This window comes from Triticum urartu, chromosome 5A (genome assembly GCF_056163025.1).
Source record: "Triticum urartu cultivar PI428250 chromosome 5A, HENAU_Tu73, whole genome shotgun sequence".
Lineage (NCBI taxonomy): Eukaryota > Viridiplantae > Streptophyta > Magnoliopsida > Poales > Poaceae > Triticum > Triticum urartu.
The window spans coordinates 494804786-494822054 of NC_141877.1; the positions used below are offsets into that span (position 1 = coordinate 494804786).

At 42.7% G+C, this 17269-nt stretch overlaps 1 pseudogene across 1 annotated transcript; it reads left to right on the plus strand.

Annotated features, from left to right (window-relative positions):
* Nucleotides 1-7274: 7274 nt before the first annotated feature.
* LOC125556392 (peroxisomal ATPase PEX1-like) lies at nucleotides 7275-15818 on the plus strand (annotated as a pseudogene). The gene is made up of 17 exons (XR_015603394.1): nucleotides 7275-7576; nucleotides 8028-8201; nucleotides 8610-8709; nucleotides 8784-9245; nucleotides 10016-10654; nucleotides 10774-10865; nucleotides 11019-11092; nucleotides 11707-11926; nucleotides 12094-12187; nucleotides 12614-12768; nucleotides 13144-13350; nucleotides 13486-13686; nucleotides 13972-14097; nucleotides 14204-14265; nucleotides 14716-14833; nucleotides 15066-15365; nucleotides 15482-15818. The product of XR_015603394.1 is annotated as a peroxisomal ATPase PEX1-like (transcript).
* Nucleotides 15819-17269: the final 1451 nt, after the last annotated feature.

The following is a 17269-nucleotide window of genomic DNA, read 5'->3' on the forward strand; positions in this document are numbered from 1 at the left end:
TGACACATCTAGAAGTACAGGAACTAGAGATGAGGCAATGAGAAATAGAGGCGCGCTGGAGCACACACAGTTAGATTTCAGGAAACCAATGCCTTCTTTCTTTCTTTATTTTTTCACTAATTTTCACGTACCTGTAATAGGCATCCCTGTTTTTTTAAGTACTGACTACCGGTTATTACATGGCCAACTCACGACTACGCAGTAGACTCACAGAAGAATTCGCTGAACCGAGACCTTACTTGCAGTCATGAAATTACGTGAAAAAAACCCAGAAGTTTGCATAAGTTTTAGTGGAAAAAAAATAAAGTTCGCATAAGTTTTACTAAAAAACCCTGAAGTTTCACATGTATTTGTTTGTCCAGCAGATACATGGCAATTGTAATTTTACATAAGCATTTTCATACCGTCCTTATATATAGTTGAGTTAACATGTTTTCCTGATAAAAAACTTGGACCACATACAAGAGAAGCAAAAAATGCATGTTGATTATGATGATGACGAATGTAGGATATTTTGTGGTCATGATAAATTCTCATATCATTTATTCTATTTCATTATTGCACTCTACATTACATACTACGCGCGACCACTTTGGTAGAGGTGACGAGTTCGCATCATACAAAGAGACCAACCATGTTTCTCCGAATATCTTGAATCATGATACTTATGACTTCATCTCTACTACTTATAAAAAGTACATTTTTCGTTTGACTATTTCCTGACTTGAGAGGTAAGGTATGTTTTACTCACTAGAGTTGCTAAAATTGGAAGCATGTCTGCAGTTTTTTCTTTCTAAACCGGCATTTGTTGGCCTTTTTTTGCCACTGTTATTCTTACAAGAGGTGACGAGTAGCCTACGCATGTTGAAGACCATTTCCAAATTATTTATCTTCATATCATTATTACTACAAACTGAGAGGATATTTGTTATATTGTCAAAATTTTAGAATGTTGAGCCCTTAAAGAAATGTGTAGTACTCAAGTAACAGTTCCAAGTTGTCGTACTAATGCTTTTGTCCAGCGAATAACAAGTATAATTATGCAATTTATCACTGTAATTTTTATTTGGTTTACATGTTCTATTTTCATAATAAAGTAAATCACTTTTTTGCTTCCAGACATTACGACACTTGTGTGCAATAGTAGAATCGGATGGTCCAACTAGCATTTTTTTGTCTTGTTTCACAGCTGATTCTATGCAGTCAAGACATCTCTACACTTCTTTATCTGACAATGGCTTCCTCTTTTCAACAAATCATTGAGGTCTCTTCCCACTATTGTGGTTGACACTCAATTGTAATAATAATTCTTGACTGGAGTTTGTTGGCAGTGAAACGGTTCCTTAGCTTGTCCTAAGTGACATTTTCATGTGTGATTATACTTGCATAAATGTGTGCATATGAAGAATCATGATGAATCTTCTAAATAATTTTGAGTTTTATACATTGGGAACACTGGGTGGTCTTTTAATACAGGAGACATGTTGATTAATGAGAAACGATATTTCAAATTGTTTGTACGAGTAGGGAATAAGAGATTGTGTATTTTATAGGGAAAATTCAAATTTATGAATAAGTTGCCTTATATTAAGTTTAGTATAGTGTGTTAATTCAAATAGACGCGTGTTGCACGTTCACACTTATTAGTTCAAATAGACGTGCGTTGCACGTGCACACTTACTAGTCTTGGAAAAAGACATAGCAGAGGCAAGAACTTCGTCTGATGGACCCGGAAAAAAAACTTCGTCCGATGGAATACCAGTACAATACGAGAGGCCAGGTAGACAATACAGGCGCTGAGGCGCAGCCCACAATACGGAAGTCCCACGCACGGACTTGCCTGGCAGGTTTTTTCCCAAAACCCTAAAAGCTCTGGCGGCGCCCAGGGCGATTAGGGTTTTTGGAGTGGAATCAAGATTTCGCCCGGGGATTCGTCGCCGGTTCGAAGCGAGACGAGAGAGAAGGAGGGCGCGCTGATGGCGGGCCGTGGCGCCGCAGGGAGGGATCCCGAGGCGGGCGCTGGTGCGAGGAAGAAACTGGAGGAGGCCCTGGGAAAGCTCGATATATCTGAAGAAGAGGCGACTCCTCTGGTTCTTGATGACCGGATCGAGGGAGGACTGGAGAAGTGGCTGTTGGCAGGGAAGGTACTGCACCGGAACCAGTTTCATATCCAGACTATCACCAACGCTCTTCGGCCAGCGTGGGGGAACCCGCGTGGGTTGCAATTCTGATCTGAAGGAATCAACGTGTTTGTGGCTGAGTTTGAAAACCAGCGAGATAGGGATCGTGTTTGGGGAGGATCGCCATGGCACATCAACAAGAATGCTGTGGTGCTAGCTGAGTTTGATGAGTGTATGAGGCCGGATGAAATTAGGTTTGACCGGCTGCAAGTTTGGGCTCGGGTCATAAACTTACCCTACAATTTGAGGGATGAGGCATGGTGGAATCCAATAGCCAAGAAGATGGATAAGTATGTGCAACTGGTGAAGTTTGATCACAATGGCGGATATCTGCGGGCGCGGGTTTCCATTGAGGTAGCAAAACCGATCAGGAGGTGGATCTTGATAGACTCTGCCAGGAGAAAGAAGGTGGACATGTACGATATTCAGTATGAACAGCTACCGTACTTCTGTTTCTCCTGCGGCAGATTGGGGCATTCAGATCTATATTGCCCTACCCCGGGCTCACGTGATGAGAATGGGAACTTGCCGTTTGGCCCTTCGCTTCGTGCACCGGATGAATTCAAGAAGCAGGGTTCCAATGATAACTCCTCTAAGGATCCGAGAGCAGGTGCCCAAAGCAAGGCAACCACCAAGAATTCAAGCACCAACAAGGATTCGGGAGAGGAAGTGGTGTCTCCGCATAAGAACAAGCAACAGCCAAAACGCAAAGAGGCTCCTACACATGTTTATAGGCCTGTAGCTAAAACTTTACTTCTTACTGATGGAGGAACAGCGGCGGATGGGGCAGGTACAAGCTTGAGCAAAGATGATACAACCTCAGCTAGCAATGAAACTAAGAGCGAGGGACTGTTCTGTGAACCGAAGAAAAAGAAACCCACTCCAGAAAACTCGGCAGAGACCGCGGCGCGGTCCTGCCAGGAGCAATGAGCTGTTTAAGCTGGAACTGCCGGGGGCTTGGGAACCCCGAGGCAGTTCGCAAACTTCGCAGTATTGTGAAGTTGGAAGGACCCACTCTTCTCTTTGTAATGGAAACGAAAATCAAAGCAAAAGGAGTTGAGAATTTGAAGCACTCGCTAGGTTTCAGTGGGTGTTTTGCTGTAGACAGTGCCGGCCTTAGCGGCGGTATTGGTCTCTTTTGGTCCCGAGATGTATCTATCGAGTTAAAAAACTATAGCCAGAATCACATTGATGTGGTTGTCAAGAGTAATATTCAGGATTTGACTTGGCGTTTCACTGGTTTTTACGGAGCTCCACGAGCAGAAGATAGGCATCATTCCTGGTGGTTCTTGCGTACACTACATACGTTACCACATGCTGCATGGTTCAGCATGGGAGACTACAATGAAACATTATACCCCTCTGAGCACTTTAGTAGATCAGCGAGATCTGAAAATCAGATGCGTGCTTTTCGGGAGGTGATAGATGAGATCTCTTTCCAAGACCTGGGCTGGTCCGGTACAGCCTATACTTGGGATAATCACCAAGCTGGAAGAGCAAATGTCAAGGCTAGACTCGATCGCACTTTTTCAAATGAAGCTTTCAGGCAGCTCTTTCAGCATATACGTGTCAGGCATATTCCCTCGGTAGAGTCTGACCATTGTTTCATATTTGCGGAGATTAAGGAGAACTTGTCAACGTCAACTCGGAAACAGAAGCAATTTAGATATGAGAACGTTTGGCAGACTCATGCAGATTATGACCGGTTGGTAAGTGATACCTGGCGGGGCATACAGTGCACACCAGGGCTCCGAGGCGTAGCGTCCGCGTTGAGTACCTTGCAGGCAACGCTGGAACCCTGGGGCTCCAAGGAGTTTGGCAGCCTGACATGCTCTGTTAGGCAGTTGCAGAAGCCTCTGGATCGTCTTCGTTGCCGGTCCATTGGTACTGGTCCGACGGAGGAGGAGAAAACTGTCGTCAAGAATCTAAAGGAGGCCTTGCATCAGGAAGAAATCTGGCTTCGACAACGGTCCCGTGTTCCATGGCTTCGGGATGGCGACCGCAACACTTCCTACTTTCAAGCTCAAGCAGCCCAACGCAAACGAATGAATAGGATATCGGGACTGAGACGTGCCGATGGATCTATTTGTGCTTCTGAAAGTGAGGACAAGGAAGAGGTACAAAATTTTTATCAGAATTTGTATCGCTCCCAGGGTTGGGGAGACTCCAGTTTTCTACTATCACATGTACCGAAGAGAGTCACCCCAGCCATGAATGATGAGTTGAATAAACCCTACACGGGAGAGGAGGTTAAGGTCGCGTTGTTTCAGATGGCGCCCTCCAAAGCTCCTGGTGTGGATGGTTTTACTGCAGGGTTCTACCAGCGTCACTGGGATTTGCTAGGTAACGAGGTGACCTTGGCAGTTTTGGATTTTCTTAATGGAGGGGAACCACCGACAGGCCTGAATGACACTTCGATAACACTGATACCTAAGGTACGTCACCCCCAATCGATCACACAATATCGTCCCATTGCTTTGTGCCCGGTGCTTTACAAGATTGCAGCCAAGGCTATAACGAACCGGCTACGAAGCTGGATGGATTTGATAATCAGTGAGGAGAAAAGTGCTTTCGTTCCCGGACGTCTTATTACTGACAATGTACTTGTGGCTTATGAAAGTATCCATACAATGAAAAGGACAAAGAAGGGAAAGAACTTCTCTTGCGCGGTTAAGCTTGATATGATGAAAGCTTACGACCGTGTCGAGTGGCATTATCTCGAGGCAATATTGTTACGTTTGGGTTTCAGTATGGGCTTTGTCAGACTAATAATGAAGTGTGTTTCCTCTGTCCGGTTTTCCGTACGAATCAATGGGGAACTACTTCCTTATTTTACACCCTCCATAGGTTTTCGGCAAGGAGATCCAGTGTCACCATATCTTTTTCTACTGTGTGCCGAAGGCTTTTCCTCATTGTTGAAACACTACAATGGGGGAACCATTGATAGGGGACTACGGGTGAGCTATAGATCACCGTGGGTAACCCATTTACTTTTTGCAGATGATAGTCTCATCTTTATCAGTGCAAGCAACCCAAGTGCTCTCCGGTTAAATGACATCTTGAGGATTTATGAGGAGGCCTCGGGTCAGTGTATCAATAAGGAAAAAAGTGCTATATACTTCAGTTCAAATACTCCCACAGATCTGAGACAACTTTTGAAGACAACCTTGAATATCCAGGTTGAGGCGTTTAATGAGAAGTATTTGGGTCTCCCTACTGCTGTGGGCCGGATTACGAGTGGGACATTTGATCACATCAGTGAGAGAGCCAGGGCCAGAATGCAGGGATGGTCGGAAAAATTACTCGCTTGTGCAGGCCGCGAGACCTTGTTGAAATCAGTGGTTCAAGCAATTCCGACCTATCCAATGAGTACCTTTCTGTTAACCAAAAAAGTTTGTAAGATTTTGACGGCTCCTATGGCCAAATATTTCTGGAGTAGTTCTCTTGACAAAAGATCATTGCATTGGGTGTCTTGGAAGGAGCTTGCAACGCCCAAGTGCAAAGGCGGTATGGGTTTCAGAGACCCACACTTATTCAATCTTGCCATGTTGGGGAAGCATGGATGGCGTTTTCTCACGAACCCCAACTCCCTTTGTGCAAGAGTATTGAAGGAACGGTACTTTCCTGACACGGATTTTATGCATGCAGCCTTACCCAAGTCGGCTTCGGCCACTTGGAAATCTATTATAGCATGAAGAGAAGCCCTTCGAACCGGCTTGATCTCCCGTCTTGGAGATGGCGCTACTATTGATGTATGGAATGATAAATGGATTCCAGGTACTATATCTATGTCACCTATCTCAAGGCCACCAAACACTGCTGTCCGAATGGTGGAAGATCTCATTGATACATCAAACTAGACTTGGAAGCATGAGGTGGTCCGGGAGACTTTCATTGCCCCGGATGCTGAGGCCATTCTTAATATTCCTATTCGGCAAGGGGGGGATGATTACCTTGCTTGGGCATTCGAAAGATCAGGCAACTACACTGTGAAGTCGGCGTACCGTGCTCTTGTGACTCAGAACGAGCATTTGGCTCTAGATGAAGGGAGGGCTACTGGTATCTTCAATGATGAACAACAGATGTGGAAAGCCTTGTGGAAATTGAATGTTATCCCAAAAGTGAGAGTTTTTTGGTGGAGAGTTCTTCGAGGGATTCTTCCAGATGAAGCTACTCTCAAGTACAGACACATTGCAGAAATTCATAGATGCAAAGTTTGTCTTGCTATGGATGAGGATCTAAAGCATGCATTGATACATTGCTCGCATGCTAAGCGCTTTTGGGAGGAGGCGTGTGCATGGTTCGGGCTCCGTCTTCCACGGCTACATCCGGACTCGTGGGCTCGCGACATTTTATGTGACCCGCGCTTTACAGATGATGACCGTGCAAAGATCACCACTATTATGTGGTCTATCTGGCATTCCAGGAATCATATCAAGCACGGTGAAGAAGGTCGAGACCCGACGACGACTATCCGAGCTACAAAGGAGGCCATTGCACTTCTTCACTTGCCGCGCAAGGATACGCTGGTCTTGCCTGACTACGGGTGGCGGCCTCCTGATGATGGGTTTGTGAAAATCACAACCGTTGGAGCTCTCAACCTGGCGGATGGCAGGGGAGGCGCGGGAGGCATTGCTGGATCTCCTACGACTCTTCTGGGTGCCTAGTGCAAGCCATATGTGGGGATTTCGGATCCCTTGATCATGGAGGGACTTTCTTTGCGAGATGGTGTTCGGTTCGCTTCTCTTCGTGGATTCTCGCATGTGATAATGGAAGTCGATTGCTTGGAGTTGGTGACACTCTGGACCACTCGTCACAATTCTCGTTCAATTGTGGCTCCTTTACTTTTAGAGATTGGAGAATGGAGAGCTTAGTACTCATTTTTCCTTTTTTGTTATTCAACATGTAAACAGGTCAGCCAATTTACCGGCTTACTTGTGTGCAAAACGTGCATGCACATTTAATGTGACCGAGAGTTGGCTTGACGAGACTCTAACTTTTTGGTGTCCAGCCTCATGGCTGATTGTTCCAAGAATGTTTTTACTCAATAAAGCTCTCTGAATTTCCCCGCAAAAAAAAAGGAAGTCCCACGCACGGCAGCTCTGAGCATCCACCGGCCCGTCTAGCGCGCGTTCCGTTCCGTACGTCGCCGGCCTCCGCTGATCGAGCAGGCAGGGGTTGCATCGTCCATGGAGGTGGTGGTGCGCACGGTGCCCGGCGTCCGGAGCTGCTTCGTCGCGCTCCCCCTCCCCGTCATCCAAGCCCTCGAGCGCACCGCCGCCGGCGGCTCCCTCCCCGCGGTCCTCGCCCTCGAGCTGCACGGCCCCGACAGGGCGCGCTGGCGTCTCGCCTGGGCAGGCGCCGTCTCCGCCTCCGCCTCCCCAGATGCCGTCGAGGTAAACTAAAAGCCGCCACCTTTAATGCGCCTCCTTCCTCCCATCGTACGCACGTAGTGCCCAGAGAGGATGGAAAGTTTTGATTACAGTTCAGCTGTGGTTCCTAGTGGAGCTTGAAATTCACTCTCCCTAAATTAAAATCGTGAGAAAAGATGCAAGCTTCAGAAATCCTTTCATCAATCAAACCCATAAACTGGGTAATCTGGTAGTGGCTGAACTGACGATGCTGCATGTTAGTTTATATTCTGACAAGTGGCTGAATTTTTGAAATATGAATGGTTCAGAATTCGAAGGTGTTTGGTATATGTTTATGATCTTCACATCGAATGGGTTCGGTGTTTGCTTGTTATTTGTGCAAAGCATGCAAATCCCAGAAAATCGAATTTCATGGATGATAAAGAATCTGAAATTCTGAATTGCCAGCAATGTTCACGCACATTCTTATTTCTAGGTTTCCCAACAATTTGCTGCATGCATTTTGCTACCTGACAATACGAAAGCATCACTGAGTGCTGTTTCTGTGTTGCCAAAAGCCAAATTTGTATCTGTGGAGCCAATAAGTGAGGAGGACTGGGAAGTATTGGAGCTTAACTCAGAGTTGGCAGAAGAGGCCATTTTGAAACAGGTAACATCATATTGGTCGGCGCATCTTAACCATTCAATTATCACCAAATCAGCATTACGATAAAATACTAATGAACATTTCTTTGGAGGAAGGCAAGATGAACATTTAGATTGCTGTTCGACGGTATTGCTCCATAAAAAGTATAGTGATAAATCGCCGAAATTTATTAGTTCTGTTCCTCAAAAAAAAAGTTATGATGCCATTGCAAACTTACGTACAAAATATTACATACATGGAAGCATGTTTTTTATTAGTTTTTCACGAATCAGGCTAGTCTAGTTTTACATGTGAAGCATCCTATGTAAAAAATCATAAGTTGTAGGCTGCCCATATATCCGCATCTAAAGCTTTCGTTTTCTTCTTCTTAACTTTTTTATGCTTGATGGCCACTTTTGGTTTTTAATGTAGGTTGGTATTGTTTATGATGGTATGAAATTTCCCTTATGGTTGCACGGCGATAATGTAGTGGAATTTCTTGTTATTTCAGCATCACCTAGTAACTCAATAGGTGAGTCCAATTAACTAATTATCCATCATTTTTAATGCATGTTAACCTTTTTGTTCCCTATTTTGTTTTCTTAGTTCAACTTGTTCCTGGAACTGAAGTTGCTGTTGCACCAAAGAAACGAAAAGGCGATGCATATTCTATCGAGTGTGCCCCTAAACAAGATTTACTCAAAGCACAGCCCCATAAAAAGGCACTCCTCCATGTTCAGGAAGCAGGAGGGAAATATGTAGATCGATTTGAATATAACGGAATTCAACTGGGTGTGTTTGTTACATATGCTGTACAGATTCACCCAGATAATGCTGTAAAATTGTCTCTCGGTAATCTTCAGTTGGTGAGTATCACCCCTAAATTCTCTCCAAAGGATAGTACAGAAAATGGAAAAGGATCTGATCAGCAGATCAAGGGTTCAGTGCCTGGTATGAAGAGGAATAGTCACATTGTCGTCCACATCATATTATCAGATTCTGTTGCTAAAGAGCATATTATGCTTCCTCAATCCATCCGCTGTTACATTGGAACATGTGTTCATTCATGTAAGTATCTTTCAGATCCTGACATAATGTGCTACACCCATTCTTTTTTGTTTTATTTAAATAGGTTGACATAATGTGCTACACCCATTCTTGTAAATAGTTTGTGCTGCTTGTACAAACTCTTTCGGACTTTTAACTAAAGAGCAGATTATGCTTTCCCGATACATCTACTGTTTCATTTAAATAGGTTGATATTTATTTTCTTGTTTCTGTTTTTTAAAATAAAATATAATGTTATAACTATTTGTGAGGCATATTGTTCTTCTCGAATCCATCCTCTGTTTCATCGGTTTAGTACAAAAATCAAGAAATGGAGAACAGTATTCATTCATATAAGTTTATTTTAAATCTTGATATCTATTTTCCAATCTCTTTTTAATTATATAATGGATATATCTGTGATTTATGAGGTAAGTGATGCAGTTGTATTTTTTTGATCAAAATTGTCTTTTCATTGGTTTACTTCTTTTGTTTTGGTTATGATTTCATAGTAAGGTGTGTTGTGTTCTGTGCACTCCATAATTGCAAAAGAAAAGTAAGCACCACTCTCAAAGACCTTAATTTTTAGTTAAAAGGCCGAAAGAGTTTGTACAAGCAGTAAAAACTGCTTTACCCTAATATTGCTGCAATTCAACTCAAATGGTATTTCTATGTGCAACATAAATGAAAATAAGCAGACAAATTAACAACACAATTTAGCAGAACACTCTACTGGCACTTCTAAACTTTATTTTAGTAGGAATGTGCTAACGAATGAAGTTTATTTGTAGGGGTTTATGTGCAGAGATTCTCACCCGCTGTAAATAAGAGTACACCGTCAATAACAATTCATCCACTCCACTTTAAGATGCCGGAGAGAAATTCTGATGATAACAGTGCATTAGACTGTCAAGAACAGGATATTTACCCAACGGTGGGTGAGATATCTTTAGCTGATGATCCTCCCACGGACGATAACATCAACATGTTGCGTGGGTTTAATGATATTACTGCAGTTGCAAATTGGGAGGAAAGTGTTAAGTTAAAACAGGAGAGGTCTTTCATCAGATCATGGCTTATTGGGCAGCTCAAGGGACTCTCCTCTCAGATTGCCCAACCTGAACTAAACACAGTGCTTCTGCCATCTGAAACATTACTTCACTTTCAAGTGATTGATCAAACAAGAGGCAGTCCTGTTGACCTCATTTACCTCTTGACGACTACCTCTGATTTTGGTGTTAATCACAAGAAAATTGAACTTGGCATGGCAACTGAGTTTGATATTGATAACTTTGAAGAGGCTCTTCAGAAATTGGAGTTGAATAAGGCTATATCCCTTGATTCAACAATGGAACGAGCAAGGAAAATCTCTGACAGAGGTCTTTCTAATTTAAGTTGGCTGTAGAACGAATTTTCTGATATAGAAAAAAGTAAATCCTTTTTTAGACTTGCATTCAACCTTTTGTATGGCATAATTCATGCTCCTGATGACCATTATCCTACTAACAGTATCCACCATCTGACTGAATCTTGATGCACTTCTCTGTAGGGTTAAGTGTGGTTTTGTCTTCAGCATCTCTAAAATTATTGAGTAGAATAAAGTGTCCCTATCCAGGAAATGTTCTTGTATATGGCCCTCCAGTAAGCACACGTTCTTACCTCTTAGGATTAATTGAAATCTTATATGAATCTAGTTCAAAATATCTATTTTGCACTAGGGTTCTTCTGAAATGTCTTCATTTCTTCCTGTTTTTCCGTACTACTCTTTTATTTGTTACTTTTGTCTCATTTCAGGGTTCTGGGAAAACAACCTTATGCAAAGCTGTTGCAAGACACTTTGAATAGCATAAAGAAATTCTGGCTCATGTGTAAGCAAATTAGTTGCCAATTTGTCCTACTTGGTTGATTATGTTTTGACCTTTGACTGCCAAGTGCCAAGTTGTTGGGTGCACTCATAGTTGGCTAAGTGCAGTTACCTAAGTTATAGATTATCATAAAAGTGACCTTCCTTTTCTTCTTTTACTCATATTTTTAAAGTTGAAGTGCATTCTCATGGAGCAAAGCATGGTATACTGTTGGTTAAGTTTTTCATTTTTTTATGGGAGAAAAATAATGGCGTAGTATTTCGTAGTGTTGATAGTAAGCGCCAGATGGTTTCGAGTTATCAGAATAAGTTGAGTAGTTGGCAATGAAGTAATTGCTGAGTGTAATTCAGTCAAAAAAATTCAGGCCTTCTATTGCTTTAAAGCTGGTCTGTTTCTTTTGCAAAATTGTTTTCGTTTACTTTTGGGCAAATGGATTGAGTGCTTATGTGCTGATGAATAAAACATGTTAAGCCAAATATTTTGTTTAAACTGATTTTGTTTTCGGAGCTGTGGTGAACCTGAGTTAGGGCGTCATTTAAGTTTTAAATAAATATGTTTCCATGGCACTAAATATTTCTTTACATGGTACTAATATATGCTTGTTTTTTCATATGTAGGGTTTATGTAGACTGCTCAAAGCTAGCTACTGAGAAGAATAAGAAGCAGCTCCAGCAAATTGCAGACTATATCTATGAAGCTATTGTTCACTCCCCTTCAATTGTAATATTCGATGATCTGGACAGTCTAATTTCATTCTCCCCGGACAACCTAAAACCTCAGTCGTCCAATTCTAGTGCTATTGTGAAATATTTGATAGACATGCTAGATGAGTACAGAGTAAGTCTGTCCGGAAGTTTCACACTCTCATTATCTATTTAATTTTCTGTGAGGAAACACCCATCAGCTCCAGGGACACCTAAATTTCCATTGGATACAATAACACTTGTCATTGTACTGTATGTTACCGATTTTTTTTCACTAACGTGTCTCCATGCTCTGGTTAGGATAAAAGTCATGGCATGTGTGGGTATGGACCTGTTGCATTTCTGGCTTCAGCTAAGTCACTTAAGTGTCTTCCTCAAGAGTTGACTTCCTCAGGTTTTTATCCCTTACCTATTTCTCTGATCTTAAAGCTCAATCATCTTCTTTGAGAATACACAGGAAATCTGTATATCATTTTTTTCCCACTGGAGATCATTTCATTCATTAGACGAATTGTAAACACAGCAAGTTGCCTGTAGGCATGACAACTTAAGACAGTAGTTTAACAAATACAAGATATAAGTTGACCCCTAACCTACTGCCCACCTAAGAGCAGCTATCTTTCTATCTCACATTTGAACAACCTGTCTAACGGTGCTGGGCCCGCCAACCTCCAAAGCCTGCATACTTTCTTGATCTCCACCATGAGTGCCATCGAAAATGCAGTCATTATGCTGCTTGCAGATCAGCCACATAGGGAGAGATTCTAATCGTTTAAAAACCCTTTATGAAAAAGTATTTACACTCTAATCTTTATTGCAGGGAGATTTGATCTTCATGTCCAAGTTCCTGGTTTGTCTGCGCCTGCTCGTATAGAGATACTGAGGCAGACAATTGTCAAGCTTCACTTACTATGTACTGCGGAAATCATCAGCAACATTGCTTCGAAATGTGATGGTTATGATGCATATGATTTGGTAGTCTTATTTTTCCATAATGATGCATTTCATGTTATGATTTTTTTTATGAAGAGTCATTTATTTCTCGCTTGGAATGTTTTGGCATTTGGAGTCTGTTATAAGAAAAAATCAAATTTGGTTACTTATTTTTCAGCAACTTAATCTTTTGGGTGTATTAGTTACTGCGTAAAACTTTGTATGGTACCATAGAAAGATGTCCTAACGGTTGGAACCTGGCTAAGCTTTGAAGTTCACATCATAGACCTGATGGAGCAAAGACATAACAGGAGCATGCTTCTGTTTTGGTCTACACTTGTGCTCAGGGTTATTTTGTATTCTTTCTTGCTTGTATTTTTTAGTTTTGATCATGCCTTATGTACTCCTGTATTGTAGGGAATTTTGGTTGATAACACTGTGCTTGCTGCTTCGGATCGTTTGCTTGGGTCTTCTACTGTAAATCTGGTGGAGGAAGACTTCCTGAAAGCCATGAGGAACTTTTCTCCTGTTGCGATGCGTGATATTAGTAAATTTTCCCCTGAAATTAGCAATGGATGGGAAGATGTCGGAGGACTTTCCGAAGTTGTAAATGTTATTAAAGAGGTATGCACACATAATAATTCCAAATGTTGGAGGATTGTCTCATCAAACTCAAAGTTTCATGAACAGAGAGAATGAAATATTCCGTGTTTGTTGCTCAGGAGCTTCCTGCTTACCTTTTCTCATTCTTCATTGCAGACTATTGAATTGCCACTAAAATATCCGAAGTTTTCTGCTGGAGCTCCTGTAAGGTTGCGATCGAACATCCTCCTGTATGGCCCAACAGGCTGTGGCAAAACCCATGTTGTGAAATCTGTAGCTGCTGTGTATTCTTTACGGTTCATTCCAATCAAGGGGCCAGAATTGATGAATATGTACATTGGTTCTACTGAGCAATATGTGAGGAACCATCATTCTGAATTTGATTATCTTTTTTCTGAATCAACGGGCAGGATTGCAGTGGCCTAATTAGTTTACAGAAGCAAAAGAGTCGAACGATTTATCATTCCTTTTGCTCTGCCACTACTAGCATTTCACGATCCATTAGAGGTTTACCTTCCATACTATGTTGCATAGTTACACATCCCTAGTCAACCATAAGCTGTAAATCAGTAATAGATAAAAAGCATTCTAAAAACTAAACAATGTATAATTGGGTTCTGATTTTAAGTTTTTTATGCATAGGTTCGTGATACGTTTGCAAAGGCAGCTGCTGCGGCACCTTGTTTACTTTTCTTTGACGAATTCGAGTCTCTTGTACCACAGCGAGGAAAACATGGTACACAAGTTACTGACCGTGTTGTCAACCAGGTAAAATCAACGCACGCTCCTGCTTCTTAATAACATCCATGTTACCTAATTGGTTTGAAACAAAATGTGATTGCTTACTTGAATTACTTTTGTACCATTTGTGCAGTTTTTGACGGAATTAGATGGTGTAGAAGCTCTGACGGGAGTATTTGTATTTGCTGCCACCAAGTAAGTTACTGCAAAGGGTAACAGATGCATTATCTGCTACCTGTAAAAAAGAAAACAAATTCTAGAACCTCCAAAATAATTTTTAGAAAGAAAAAAAAACAGTCATTTACCAGCAGGCAGGATTCGGCAGGTTTTCTTAGTCTATACTATTACTATCTAACCTTCTAAAATAGCACCATGATACCAAAATACTGCTCCTGTGGGAAGTTTGATCCAAAGCATGAATTTCCGGTCAATAGGGGCATAAAGTGCATACTTTGCTAAGTACCCCATTCATTTTCAAATAGAAGTAACTTCCCCAAGTAAAGAGCCATATTGATTCTCTCACGTGTTGATTATGAAATTGCTTCTGGCTACCTTTGCTTGCATTCTTTCCCCTTAACTCAAATTCTTCTATAGAAATCACTCGTGCCTGTGAAGAATAATTTTGGTTATTCCTTGCAAATACAGCAAGCCGCGCGAAATTGATGCTGCACTATTACGACCTGGAAGATTTGATCGGCTTGTATTTTGCGACTTCCCGCAATGGAATGAACGTCTGGACATTCTCAGGGTGCTCTCAAAGGAGGTAAGATTTCTTGTAGAAAGTTACTTCTGCTATCACTGTAGGTATGACATGGTGTGTCCAATTTGCTTTCTGTTCAACATGATGAGAATAAACTTGAGATTTACCTCTGTGGGTTGGGTGGTGACATATATATGCTCCTGTTTACGTACTTGGAAATACACGCTATGAGAACAAACTTTGGCAAAGATTGTCGTTATTCTGACTGGTGGCAGAACTGTGGACATTGTCTCAGCTTCCTCTGGCAAGCGATGCCGATCTTGAACTTGTCGCATCAATGACGGAAGGGTTCAGCGGTGCTGATCTCAAAGCTATACTCACGGACGCTGGGCTGGAAGCCGCCAAGGAGGCTGTGCGATGCCAACCAGGAGACGGTAGTGGTGATATCCCGCAAGAGCTGCCTCTTATCACCAGTGGAACTCTCATGTCTGTTGCTTCAGAGGCTAGACCATCGACCTCGGAGGAGGATAGGAGGAGCTTGAGGGAGATGTTCAGCCAATTCTCAACTTCTAGGAAGTCTTCGATTTCCACCGAGGTGCCGCTTTCTTTCCGCGCCTCCATGGCGTTTTCTTGCGGTCTAGTTGACTCGTGTTTACTTTTGTTACTGTGCTTGCTGCTGTACTAAGATGATATTTGTTTGTGTGATGGCAGAAGAGAAGGGAAGCAAATGGCCAGGGCCAGAGAGTAGCTGTAGCCGAGTCATGACAATTGGTTCATGTAAACTCTCTCTTGTAAACTGGCACCGTCGATCGCTGGTCTACCCGCAGGCGCGACTCCATCTCACCGGCGTAGGGTGGGCAGTGATGACCTGGCGATGGCATTGAACAGAAGCATGGAATTGATCCGACATGCCGTGTACCCATCTCATTCAGGAGCATGGGGCCATGGAGTATTTATTAGTTTGGAGCATGGGTTTTGTAAATCTCTGGAGTGCAGAGGCCTGGATGTATGGGGCATATTGGATGCACTGATGTACTAGATGACTGATTAACACCTTTAACGATGATTAGAAAATCATGAATGTTTTTGACAAGATTGACACAACATGCAATTACCATGGAAAACAGGTGAATCCAGTGCTCGTCGTCATGCATTACCCATAGAAAACAGGTGACACCGGTGTTTCATTGTTGCACTTATGAGGAGTCGGTCCAAGAGCGGCTTTGGCGGAGTGTTCGTGGGGAAGGAAGGGACAACTGGGAGGGCCGAAGTGTGGCGGAGAATGTGAGAGAGAGGTGCACCGGCAGTGAACAGTGGTTGACGGACATATGATATTGGAAGGGCCGGAGACTGCCGGGCGCCGGCAGCCTGGATGATCATGAGGTCGAGCCGCCGATGGGTTGGGCGGGCTCGAGGTCAAGGGCATCGCTGCATCAGCCCTTGACGATGTCGAAGACACCGCCTTAGGATTTGGAAGAAGCGCCAAGTGACGTACGGGTGAGCCCCAGAGGTGAGATGAGGACCCTTAGTTTTCGAAAAGGGGCGCTTTATTACTTAAAAGATTTAAGCATTACACCCGGCCTCTGCATGACTAAGATGCACACAGTCAAATAAGATCCTCTCACACAAAAATAAAAATAGGAAGGCGAATTACAACGAAACATGTAGAGTCCGTATAACGCCTAATATGGAGGGGGGCCAATCCTTAGATCATGCTGCCACCCATGTTAGGTAAAAGTATCCCTCACCGTAGCCTCCAATCATGTACACACCTCCGTAAACAGGCCTCGATTCTCCACGCGTTGTAGAGAGGACCATAAACGAAGAGTCCCGGTACATCTGTAGATAACCTGCAACAGAGAAGTACTTTTTATCGTTAAAAACCTTATCATTTCTACATAGCCAAAGCGACCAAATAATGGCAAGCGCTCCCACCCTGAGAAGAGTTCTAAACCTGTGATCAATCCCATGTAACCAGTTGCCAAATACATTAGCAACACTACAGGGAGGATACAAGCCAGAAGCTATTTGGATGACTGACCATATAGAACGAGCCAATTTGCATTGAAAGAATAAATGTTTTATTGTCTCCTCATGGTGACAAAATACACATTGCGGGCTTCCATGCCAATTCCTCTTAATAAGGTTATCTTTAGTAAGAATGACTCCGCGACGAAGATACCATGCAAAGATTTTATTCTTAAGAGGTATCTTCATCTTCCAGATCTTCTTGTTTTTAACAACTGGCACATCGGACTGAATTAACGCTCTATACATAGAATCCACTGAGAATTGTCCATTCCCATGGAGGTTCCATCGGAATACATCAGACCCATGTGACAATTGCACCGTGGACAACCGTTGGAGCAGGATATTCCACGATTGGAGTCTGGGTCCAATTAAGTCTCTTCTGAACGTCACATTTGGTGGAAATGATTCCATTACCGTGGCGATAGTATCACCTTTGTGGCGTACAATGTTGTATAGAGCCGGATATTG